Raw genomic sequence first — 13,894 nt, forward strand, 5'->3', positions numbered from 1 at the left:
TACAGTAAGGGACTTCAAAACGCATTTCCTACACATGACAATCACATGTATACGACGCGCCTTGAAGTGGGGGCATTTGTAGACATCGAAATTTCAGTAAAATAAATGTTGACCGATAAATAAAAGTGTCAACGCTCATGTATTACATAAATTTTACACGTAGCGTGTGACTCAACGAAAATTGAAATAAGTTGGAAAAGTCATCAAATAGGACACGTGTCAACACCTGGCAGAAACGACTTATTTCATCTGGAATATTATATTCAAAATTAGGCCTTGGAAAATTCTATAAATACAAGCCCATTTCATTCATTTGAGGGAACCAATTCATATTACACCTTGAAGCTCTGAAGCTCTGAAACTCCGAAGCTCTCAAGCATCCAGGTGCCCGAAGAATCAAGAAAGCTCTCTTCGTTCTTCGTTCATCGTTCATCCAAGATCAAGCCCCAACGGCCCTTTGGATCAACAATCATCCACCAATTCAAGATCAAGCCCCGACGGCCCTTGAAGAAAGCACCATCGTTCATCATCCGTTCATCCAAGATCAAGCCCCAACGGCCCTTTAGATCAACAACGTCGACAAATCCACACACATCCAACCGTTCTTCAAGATTAAGCCCAAAAGCCCTTGAAGATCTGTTCATCACTGTTTCTTCAAGATCAAGCCCAAAAGCCCTTGAAGATCCGCTCATCACCGTTATTCAAGATCAAGCCTCAAACGGCCCTTGAAGAAACATTCATCCTCAAGATCAAGCCCCAACGGCTCCTTGAAGATCCGCTCAAATCCACCTTCAAAGATCAAGCCCACGGCCCTTTGAAGAAACTTCCAAACAGTTCATCCAAGATCAAGCCCCGACGGCCCTTGGATCAACGAAACACCCACCAATCAACACCTTACGGAGATCGAATCAGAGGATCAAAATAGAGAGAGATTGTAACCCAAAATCATCAAAAATACTTAATATTTGTTTGAGCACGTCGTTTCTTGTCTCTTTCGTTTCAGGAATTTTCCGTGTTCACAGTAGTAACGTAATTTCACAAAACAAAATTGTGCGGTTTATTGTTTAAATCTCACCTACATGTGATTTTAATATTTCTAATTTAAAAAAATAATAATAAAAAAATAAAACTCTCCCTACTCTTATGTTCTCTCTCACTCTCTTCCTCTCTCCTTCAATTAAAAAAAAATCAAAAAGGTGTTTTCAAAACCATAATGGTGCGCCACGCCACGCCGCCAAGTCACGACCTAAAGCAGTGTAAGCCGCACAGTCGAGCCTCCCGGTGAGCCACACCGTTGAGCCGCCACTTCGAGCCGAGTCGATGTCCAAACCCAGGAGCGATCGAAATGACATCATTTTGATGTGTCATCCCTCATTCCTCAATTTCTCTTATCACCTCTCAGCGCCTCCGTGTGATTTTTTTTCCACGAGATCTCTCTATCTCAGACCACCTGTGGTCATCCAATGAAGGATTCTAGCTACCCCCGACGACCTGTAGTTGTCCAGGTGACATCATTCTTCGGGCTGGTTTGATATTGTTATGCTTTGAAAAAAATCTGTTGTGAGAATAAACAGCTGTGAAATAAATCAGTAGAGTGTTTGGTAAACTTTTTTGTAAAAGTGCTTTTGGAAAAAAAAAATGAGCAGTCTGATAGTGGGTCTTTTCATTAACGGAGCACTGTAGCTTCGTTTGCTTTGAAAAAAAGCCAGTTTTCCAAAGCTGCAAATAGCAGCTTCAGCTTTTTCCTTTGATTTCAGCTTATTCTCACAACAGCTTCCAAAATAAGCCATTTTTTTTAGTTTACCAAACACCTAAAACCCTCACATCTTTTTTTCATGGGTACTTTTTTTTAAGCACCTCACTCCCAAACCACCCCTTCATCTTCTATTATAAGACATCCACGTCCTGAGATTATAGAGCCCGAGTCGTAGTGGATGGTTTATAGTGGGATTCTTTTTTTTTTTTTTTTTTTATGAATATTTTTTTAATAATACATTACCATCGAGTATCGAACACACATTAACACACTCTGTTAAGGTAAGAAGGGCTCCCCATTTCCACAACACCAGCAACAAATTCTTGATATGACTTAACTTTTATATATTTATATGTTAGATACAGGCTTTATGAACAAAAATTTTGGGGCCCCCCGGGATCAAAGACCTTAGGCGATCGTCTTATCCAGCTACCTTTAGAGCCGACCCTGCTAAAACGTCCCAAAGATCTTAAGTTCTAACACCACTTGAGAAGGCTTAGCGCAATAGGGGAAGTTAACCACCCTTATGGCCCTCCTCATTCAAATTTGAGACCCACTTTTCATCTCAAAACGCCACCTAACTATTGACGAAAAAAAAAACACACACACACACAACACAACACTACTCTATATATAAATGTTAAGAATAAGAGAAGAAATCATAATATGTGTATTTATATTTTGAATTTGCAACTTCCAACTCAACTCACCCTTCAGTTGTTCTTCAACGAAGGCAGGGCCGACCCTCATATTTTGGGGACCCTTTGCAGAGTGAATCGGCACCTCCCAAAAAATGCTGAGATTTAAATTTAAATTTTTTTTATTTTAATTTGTGTTTTCTATAAATTGTAATAAAACAAGTAATTTTGGTGTGGCAAATAAGTGTTCATTTTAATCATTTTGGAAGTCCAGAGTTCGCATTTTTAATTTGCATTCTTTTGTGAAAATTTATGTAGTTAATAGTAATAGAGTAAAAAAAGGCCAAATTTTTTTCGTGATCCTTGTGGTGATACCCTACTTTTAAATAGACATCTGTAGTGAAAAAACTATTAATTGTAATCCTATGGTGAAATTCGTTATCAATCATAGTCTAAATTGAATTTTTCCTCATTCTTCTGTCATTTGTAGGGGTAAAATTGTTATTTTCGTTTCTATTGATTCTATCAACCAATCATAAAGTACCATATGGACATAAATTTTTTTTCATTTTTAAAACTTTTAGAGCTACAATAAAAGAAAAAATAAACAATAAAATTACAAAGTTCATATTATCAGACCTTCTCATTTCAAGAGAGCCAATAGTCCAAATTAAGGATTTAAAAAATCACAAAGTACCTCGTCGCGTTTAGGTTAGAATATAAGTTATTATGCAAGCATTGAATTTAGTTTCATTTTAAGAAGAATAGTGGTGGACGGGATAACTAGGGTTATGTGACAGAGATGAGGGAAGGTGGTGGGTGGTCGCTATGGATGTGGCTGTGGTTGACAAGGGTAGGGATTAGAAAGGGATTTCTTCTCTTTTTTTTTTCCTTCTTTTTTTGTTGATTATAAAAAAAAAGTGGAATTACCAAAAAGAATGGAATGACCTTTTTTACCCTTGCATGTGGATGAGATTTTGACATAAATTTCAATTTGGACTACGATTGATAACGAACTTCACCACAGGGTTAAGATTAACACTTTTCACCACATGGGTTGATTTAAAAGTACTGTCTCATCACATGGATCAAGAAAAAAAGTTTAGCCTAAAAAAATGCTGAAATCAAATTCATGCACCTTCGAGGGCGGACGAGCTACGCAAGTCCGGTCACCTGTAAGAAAGTAAACAACCATGATCAACCTAAGGTACCAATGTGGTATCATTCAAAAGCCTCCGACGGTCAAGTTAGTAAGCAATAATTCAAGCAATGGGTTAGAGAATACGTAAATGATGCGTAGATTGCGTTCGCAGAGATATGACCCAAATGAGAGAGCATTCATATTAGTCGAGAGAGAGACTTTTTATGATATAGAATCCGTATTAAACCATGAGAATTTCAAACGATATATAGAGATAAATATTGTTCCCTTTTAGAAATATGCTTGCAAAACATGTCAATTCCTAGATTGTAAAAATCTCGAAGAATATGGAAAATCCGTATTAATAAGATATTGTTTGTTAGATTTAGACATTAGGCACGACAATTTCTTACATGACCTGCTAATCCGACACAACCTATTAACGAATTGATATAATTTTACCCGTTTGCCAGGTCTACTTCCAATCCAAGGTTTGTGATAAGATTATGAACCAACGGGGGTCCTACTTGTACAATTTTAGGCAACAACCTAGTGGAGTGGATGAGCACCTAGTCTTTACACAATCATTTAAAATGGAAAAAGTATACTCGCCGAATCATTTTCCTAAGGATTTTAAGGATCCCGTGATCTTACTTGTTTATCGTACATTGTGAGGTTATAAATTATTTCAAAATTTAAAATTTAAAATTAAATATGAATAATACTTAATCAAAACTGATAACACGATATACGATAAATAGATGAGAGCACGGGATCCTTAGGATCCCTAGGAAAGGGATCTGGCAAGGATCCCTTTCCATTTCAAATATCATGAAGGACAGGTAAGAGCAAAACCGTAAAATATCAGTCGTTAATTTACCTGAAAAAATTCTGTGTGGTTTCAAGTCTCAATCCCTAGTTTTACACTCTCATTTCGATGAAAAATTAGGAGTGAAAATCACCGCCGAAAAATAAAAAAATACTCCAAAAAAACAGAGGGAGAGAGAAACTGTAGGAAATTAATCCCATGTATCTCATTTCCCAGACTCAACTGCAACAAAAAATCACCACCATCCAATTGTTGTAATGGATGAGGATCTCATGAATTACTTTATCGTGTCCGTTCATCATATATTACGGCTAGTTTTCGTCAGGTACTATTTGTAATCAATTTTAAATAAAAAATTTTAAAATAATTTCTAACCATAAGATGAAAGATGAACGGACATGATAAAGTGATCGTTGGAATCCTCACAAAGAGATTCCGGATAAGATCCTATTCCTGCTGTAATGGTCCCCCATCGCGTACATGTTGGACTGATTTGTCCCTAAAGCATGACTCCTGTGATATACATTTGGACTATCTGGGACATTTCCAAGGAACACAGAAAACACAAGCCATTCTTTTCTTCCGGCCAAAATATCCAACCAATCACTCTTCGGATAATCTACTTGTGGTTCAGCAACCACTGAAAACAAGAATCATCTTCAAATGCTCAGCACAATTCTCTCTTTCTAAAGACTAGGTGACGTTCTTTTACTAGACAGTGATACTGAATTGTACATTTTAATTTTTAATAAAGATATACTAAATTAACCATTCAAACAATACGCTGCGACAAATCAGATTAATAATTTGGATTCATAGTCGACAATCTATAGTTTAATATTTCTAGTAAAATACTGGATGAGTTAATTCATTAACCACAGTGCAAAAATCTTCACAACCCTTTTGACAAATGAAAATTTCAAGCCTGTACTTTATGAGCCACATTGTTTATGACTTTATGAATTGAAGCATTATATAATTACATGTTAGTCGCTTTCAAAAATAAAATAAAGAGATTATTGATTTACGAGAATACCCTAGTGGCGAGGGTATTGTTTATGACTTTGTGAATTTACGAGAATACCCGAAGGTATTGATTTTCGTTGACCGTTAGTTCATGATGCGTATGAACTATTACCTTACTGTATTCCAAATGTATGTTGGTAAGGATTGTTATTTATTATTTCTTTCATTTCATATTATTATTATTATTATTTTAGGACTGATTGTTAGAATAGTAGGAGGGAAAAAGAAATAAGGGAAGAAAATGAAGGGGGAGGCTGCCTGATGGCAACAGAGGATAGGAAGAGAAAGAAGATGGGCATTGCCCAATCGGAAATGAGAGAGGGAGGTGAGGAAACCAATCAGGAAGGGAGATCAGGGAGGGAAATGACGGAAGTGAGAAGCACCAAATCGTGCCCTTCATCCCTGTGACCCATCTCTGTGACCCGTTCGACCCGAGAAGAACCCAGACCTCCCTGAGCCATTTCTGATGATATTCGCCATTATTCCCGGCAAATCATAACTCTTCCACACCTGAAATCATCATCCAACCTTTCCCTCTTCCATTTCCAACCAAATTTAGAAGAATTTTGGTTGAAATTTGGTGAAGAACCGTCGGTGGGGTGTGACGAGTTCGTGTGAGAAATCCTCAAATCTTGAAGCTAGTTCCTGCAATTAGCACCACCAAAACACTTCTATAGGGCCAGGAACAATGCCCAAACATTGGTTGGGGCAGTGGAACACTGGAGGTGGAGGATCGTGGCCACCCAAATTCTAAGGTTCCGATTGGTTTTATAGAAATTGAGGCTTTTCTCAGCCAAATTGACCTTGGCCACATGTATGAAAGTTGTCCTCTCTTTGAGATCTTCATTCCTGTAAATTTTGGTAATTTTTAGAAGAGTAAACTGTCGATTTGCCCCCTAAACTTTCACCGAACTTTCGATTTCCCCCCTGAACTTTTCGATTGGAAAATTCCCCCCCTGAACTAATTTTTTTAGCCAATTTGCCCCCTACCGTTAGTTTTTCAAACATTCCATCCAAATTTCTGTTAAGTGAGACCATGTGCACAACATATGAGGGTAGTTAAGTCATTTCACTCTTAAAAATGATTAAAAAACTGAAAATAAATTTTAAAAAAAAAATTCCCTCTATTTTTTACCTCTACCGCCGATCTCCTTGTACCCACCATTACCACCTCCTCCCACCCCTGAGACCCATCAACCACCATATCCGGTCCTCCCCCTTCCCACACACAGAGACTCCTCCTTCCCCTCTCTATTTGTTATTCTATGAACAATGCAAGGAACGAAGAAAGTGGGAAGAGAGAGAGAGAGAGAGAGAGAGAGAGAGATTTGTGATGCAGGAAAAGGGTTGGGTCATTGGGGTAGCAGAAGGTGGGGCCAAATCAGGGAGTGGGGTTACGGTTGAGGGAGATGAGGGTAGGGGGAGGATGTCGTAGGGGTGGGTGATGGGGGTGCGGAAAGGAAGTGGTGGTGGCTGGGGTTTTTGTATTTTTTTCTTTTTCTTTTCTTCGATCTGTTTTTGTTTAATCATTTTTTTTAATAATGTAAAATTACTAGAATGTTCATGCCATGAAGACAATAACACCGTATGTCATTTTTTATACATAGGAATGAGTGAAAAATAAAATTGAGGATATGAATTAGAGGGAAATTTTCAGTTTTTTAATCATTTTTAAGAGTGAAATGACTTAACTACCCTCATATGTTGTGCACATGGTCTCACTTAACAGAAATTTGGATGGAATGTTTGAAAAACTAACGGTAGGGGGCAAATTGGCTAAAAAAATTAGTTTAGGGGGGAAATTTTCCAATCAAAAAGTTCAGGGGGGAAATCGAAAGTTCGGTGAAAGTTTAGGGGGCAAATCGACAGTTTACTCTTTTTAGAAATAGTTGAATTTTTTGGCAAATCAGGGCGGCCAACCGCCACCCGCGGTGGCGTGTACAGCGGCACGTGGCCAGGGGAACGTCGATGTTATTCTTAGGCTAAATTAGATGTCTTGAGTTCAGTTTTGGTGCTTGTATATCGTAGGTTGATCGTTTGGACCTAAATTCATTAAAATACGTTACTTGGTAAAGATGTGAATCAACGATCCGACCGTTGGATCGTCATGAAACTTTAATACATTATAGTACATAATATTTAAGGAACATAGAAACTTACGGATTGGGAATCTGATACACGGATCTTCCCGAATTGGATTTGTGAGTTCATAAAATAAAATGTTGACCGCCACCTGGTTTTTGTCAATTGGCGGAGATCCGACTGTTGGATCGAAATGAAATTTTAGGATGTTGTTCTAGAAGAATAATGTGTATCTTTGGAAGTAACGGATCCGAAATTCGTAATGCAGATCTCCCGGATCAAATCTTAGGGGTGTGTTTTATGTGAATTATGTATTTTTATCGATCAGAACTCTGAGATGTGATTTGATAATTGGTCATAGGCGACAATGGTTCGTGATGTCTCGATATGCATGTTAGGGAGTCGTAGCACGGACCTCAGGTGAGTGGGTATTTTCCTTTCCATCGTATATTATATATATATATATGATTGATAATTCCATAAACGTTTATAAATTGATTATGGCTGTCACACCCCGATCCCAACATACGTCCAGGATCAACACGTGACGACACCAATATCCGTGTATCTAACATACCCCGCCTCCAAGATATGTACAAAGCACAACCCGAGAATCGAATCGCATAGTAGTTTTTCGTGTACTTTATGGCTGCATCTAACCTCCTCGTTAGACTGCCTACGTACCCTCATTAGGGATCAAGCCATTCGTAGTTCGTCATTTCACTACACTCGAAAATTCATCAATTAAATCGCTATGTCTCAACAATAAATCACAATGCATAACATGCACATTACAAGGGACAAACGATGGAGCACAATCATATTCACTAGTCATAAAGTTCAATGAGTCTAATCATAATTACCATAACCAACATCATTCCTTAATCACATCCATTAATAATGCCAACCATCACATCATCAATAACACATACAACACGTCAAAATGCGGGCTAGAGCGTCACAGCTCGCCCGAAGACCACATATCTTAAAAAGGAAATTTTGGACCACCCAACGGAACCAAGGCACCAAAGGGAATTCCGGACCATCACTCAACGGAATCCAATCAGGATACGATTCCGGACCATCACTCAACGGAATCCAATCAGGATATGATTCCGGACCATCACTCAACGGAATCGCGAAGTAGAAGGGATTCCGGACCATCACGCAACGAAATCCAATCAGAACTCAGTTCCGGACTACTCAACAAAACTAAACGGAAGTCCAGGAAGCATAACAATAGCTCGAAAGAATAAGACATGATTCAAGTTACTCAATTCACAAAGACTCAACGAAACGAAACAATATCAAGCAATAAATCCCCATCACAATGGGTTATCGGTCCATTACTAGACCTCACATCTCCCAAGCAATTCAATATGCATTTCAATCACATGTCACAACCATTTCCAATACATAAGTCAAATCATATTTCACTACATCATACCAATCACTATGCTTCCAACAGTATATCTCAATCCATAGCTTGTAACATATCAAGGAATCACGAAGCACAATATTAATATTTAATCACGTTAATAATCAATGAGATAGCATATCATTTCACGATTTTAATTAAAGACTCTACATAATTCCCTACTTGGGTTATGGATAATAACATGGTAATTCTAATTTGTATTCACAAGATCCATCGTGGGTAATTCTCATTCACACGAATCTAGGATTCTAAGATAACCTTATGGAAATGAGCAAGAGTAAGGATTCTGGACTACTTAACGGAATCAAAATATCAAACGGTTTCTTATAATTTACCCAGACCTATCGCATGTGAAATAAGTGCCTACATCATGGAAATGGTGCTATCAAACCAACACACGACTTACCTCCTACCTCCACACTTATGATTTACAACATGAGCACATACACCATCCATTTCTGTATTTCCCATCTAGATTCCAAAGCATTGTTTCGAATTATTACTACAAGCATCCATCACCTCGATCAACTCCTATTTTCAAGTATATGCAATTACTAAATGCATCACTTCCGACTCTAGTCTTAATTAGATTACTTGGAACTACTAATTCACACTATGAGATCCAAGTACTATTTTGGTTAACTTGAATTAACATGATCAAAATAAATGTAACATTTGAATGAAAACACTTAGAGAAAATAAGTGAAGATGCTACTTACAAATATAGATGTACCTGTATATAAAAGCCTTGGCAGTTGGTGTATATATATATATCTAGGGATATAAGTAAGTTCCTTTGAATATGCATACATAGATATATGTATACGGTAGATAAGGAAACAAATTCATCCCTTCATTAATTTATACATACATATAAGGATTCGTTCAACTTCAAACAAAAACAGAAAGGTCTGATAATGCTAAACCAATGAGATGGAATCAATATGCTCATCAACAATGGCTATTCACTGTCATCACAAGGATAAAATCTGGACCATGTTTGACTAAAGGTATACTAACAACTCCAGCAAAATTGTACCAAATATGAAGAGAAACAATTTCACATTATGGGATAATATAATTGTTGATTCCCCATCATCAACATTACATTAATGCATTCACTAACTTTAAAGCAACAAATGCAACATGATAAATGGGTAATTTTCAAATAAGACTATACATACATAATGTTAACCATCAGCATTTCATAAATCAGATGTCACACACCGGGAAAATCGACTTTTTCCAAAAAAATCTCAAATTTTACAGGAATAAAGATCTCAACAAGTAGAGTAAACTTTATACCTGTGGCCAAGTCCAATTTAGCAGGGAAGGCCCTTAGATTGGCTCGCACCCGTCGAAAACCCTAAGGTGGGTGTTCTTCAATTCGGCTTCCTTGGTGTTCTAACGCCCTTACAACTGATTGGGTCTTGTTCTTGGGTCCAAGAGAAGTTGATCAAGGGTGATGGTGAGTGGTGATACTCACCGGAACGACAAATCGTCGTCGAGAACCCCTGGGTTCTCCGATGGAGTTCTACTCGAATTTGGCCTTAAAACCCCTTCAATTTGAGCAAATAAGGTAGATGAGAGGTTGTGGAATAAGTTGCAGGTGGTGAATGGGTGCAAAACACCTGAAAAATGAAAGGATTTTGGCTTGAAATTGGCCAGGTCAAAACCCTTTATTTTTATTTTTATTTTTTATTTTTATTTTTATGGGTGCATGGGTTGACCAAAATTGGGGGGGGGGGGGGAATCCTTTCCCTCTTTTTTTCCTTTATTTTTTTTTTTAAAGCAACACAACTTCAAACGTCCGTAACTATATCGTTATAATCCGGACTCGTAAACGGCTTTCACCTATGCGTTCGTGGGTTCGAGATCTATTTAAAAACACTAGTTAAAACTTCAAAAAGTCAACGAAAGATAAAGATTGATTTCAAAAATTCAAACCCGATAACCATTCGATTTAATTCCCAAAATTTACGGAATTAAAATTAAGTAATAAAAATAACGTAAACGTGAAATACGAACTTAAATTACTAGATACATAATGAGTAGTGAAATTCTGGGGACGGGATTTCACAATGGCTTACGATTACTATGAATGCTTTGAAGTAATTATTGCGAACTACGAATGACTTGATCCCTGATTATGGTACGTAGGCAGTCTAACGAGATGTTAGATGCAACCATACAATAAATGAGACTAAATAATTGAGACAATAGCCTTGTTTAGGGAATTGAGTAATGTGAGGCACATTGGTGGAAAATATAAGATTTAACCTTATGATTTGGTGGTTCAATATTGGTCATAAATCAATGTATGAAGAATCAGGAATTTGAAGTAAGAAAGCGTAAGTAACGATAGTTAATTAAACTAGTATCTAGTTGGGCTTATCATCGATAATTATCTCCAAAAATAAGTAGTTCGGGAGTAGGGCATTACGGATTATGCATTTTATGCCATATTATATATATATATATATATATATATATATATATATATATATATATATATTTAGGAATACTATGTTTTGGTTGAATTTTGATTGCATCATGGTGTATTCATATGTATATTACCCGCACATAATCATTGTAAATGCTTGGAAGCGCGAAGGTGAACTCAGGACATCCAGGTAAGTCCAGGTGAGTTTATGGTATTAGTTGACATGATGGGGTTATGGCATAACTATATTATGTCGTAAGCAACCCCGACATTGTCGTATGGGTTGCTCATGAATCGTACATGTTATGTTGAGATGCATTGAGAGCTCATAAACTTGCACCCCGGTGTTAGCGCTCCCGCCCATGGCCAGGGCACAGTCCTTCACGTGATGTTTACCTCCCGCACCTTACGTTCACCTTGGATCCAAGGTAGGTACACAGTCTTGTCGTACAGACCACTATAGGTGGTTCCGACTAGTAGGTGACCAGTGATTATTCGCACAGTCTTCACGTGATCGTAGCACTTGAACGTATTTATTTACACTCAGTCTTGTCGTACAGACCATTTTAAGTGGTTCCGACTCGTGTGGAGGTATACTTATTGAGTTATGGATAAGTCCTACAGGTCACTAGAGGTGACTCCTGACTTATGAGCTAGCATATATGATGAGATATGGATAAGTCGTATAGGTCACTAAAGGTGACTCTCGACTTATAAGCCAGCATATGTGATGAGATATGGATAAGTCGTACAGGTCACTATAGGTGACTCTGACTTATGAGTTAGCATTGATTGATGAGATGTGGGTGCAGTCGTGCATGTCACTATAGGTAACTCCGACTTGCGTGCTAGTGTGGGTTGTTAATCACATGATTATTGATAATGCTGATGAGATGATGTGTTGTAGCATAATTATGGACTTACAGTTGATATCACTCTTGATTTCACATTGATACGTGGTATGATTTTTCTGGAAACTATACAGGTGTTGTAGCGAGAGGTTATAATATTTTGATATGGTTTCTATTAAAATTTTATCTCCAGGGCCACTCACCCTTGTGTTGTTTTCACCCTCCAGGTTTTATTAGTTGTGCTTTCTTATCGTCAAAGATTCGTGGCGATTCTTAGTATTGGAGATTCTTTCAAGGGTACGATTCTTAATCCTCTACTGTACTTACTTATGCTATAACGTCACGTGTGAAGTAGGTTCTTTCTTGCTCACCAGCGCACTCTGGTATTTAGGCACTCTTAGGTTTAAATTTATTCACATTTTTCCACATCATCACACTTTATGGCTTCGTCACCTTCCAGGTGTCCGCCATCGCAGCTCGATTCGGAGTCCTAGTGGACATTCCGGGTTGGGGTATGTCACCAACACTATAAATTATTGTGCCATAAAAAGACTCACAAACGATAGAATAATTATCTTAAATTACTGGAAAGGGAGATCGAATATGAAACCTAGGATGTAAGGGTGAATGCTTCTAATAAATTGAGTTACAAGGCACTTGTCTTTATTTACGATCTTTAAATCTAACAAAAACATCACACAAAATTAAACAAAAATGCGGTAGAGGAGAAAAAGGGTATGTCATTGTGTGGAAAATTATTTCCCTTGTACAAAACAAATACTAGTGTACTAGAATGAAAATATTATACTATGACGAATTATTATTCTTGTTGAACGAAACAGGTATTTGAAATGATTATGAGGTTTCCTTTAGAGCAAGTCCACCGGAATGGACATTGCCCAGCACCTAGTCCAAAACGCAGCCCAACACCCTGTCCATTTCCTCCAGCCCACAAAATAGCCTGGCACCCAGCCCATGCTGGTCTCTGGGCCAGCCCAAAACAAACTGACCAAGAAGCCAGGCAGTTTGCTAGCGCATGCATGTCACGGGGCCTGTGGCGCGAGTGCCTGACAGCATTTCAGATGCGGGGCCCGCGCATAGGCGCACTTAGACCACAACCCGAGTAGGCGACGTGGCCCACTTTTAGCTGTTGGATTTCCAACAGCTATTTTTTGTAGACCGTTGGATTTCCAACGGTAAAAAAAATTTTAAATTTGACTTTTAAAATGGACCGTCCGATCACAGATCAACGGTCCACTTTTTTTTCACCAAAAATAAAAATAAAAAAATAAAGTTTGTGGTTGAAGAATAAAATGTATTTGATGAGTTTATGTAATTTCATTTTAGTGTGTGTGTGTGTGTTTTTTTTATTTTTTTTTATAGTTTATTTAATGAGTTTATGTAATTTTATTTTAGTGTGTTTTTTTTTAAGTTTATTTGATGAGTATGTAATTTTATATTAGTGTGTATTTTAAGTTTATTTGAAATTTTATCCGAAATTGGTTAAAAATCTTATCCGAAATTAACTTAAAAAAAAAAAACACACCAAATAAATGCGCTGGGTGCCAGCACATTTTTTTAGGGGTGAAGATGTCTTGGCCTATTACTGTTCACTTCAGTCTATTACTATTCACTTGAGTGGATAAATGCGCTGGGTGCTGGCACAAAGTCCTTAGGGGTGGACTTGCTC

This window comes from Malus domestica, chromosome 17, assembly GCF_042453785.1.
Source record: "Malus domestica chromosome 17, GDT2T_hap1".
In the NCBI taxonomy this organism is placed as follows: Eukaryota; Viridiplantae; Streptophyta; class Magnoliopsida; order Rosales; family Rosaceae; genus Malus; species Malus domestica.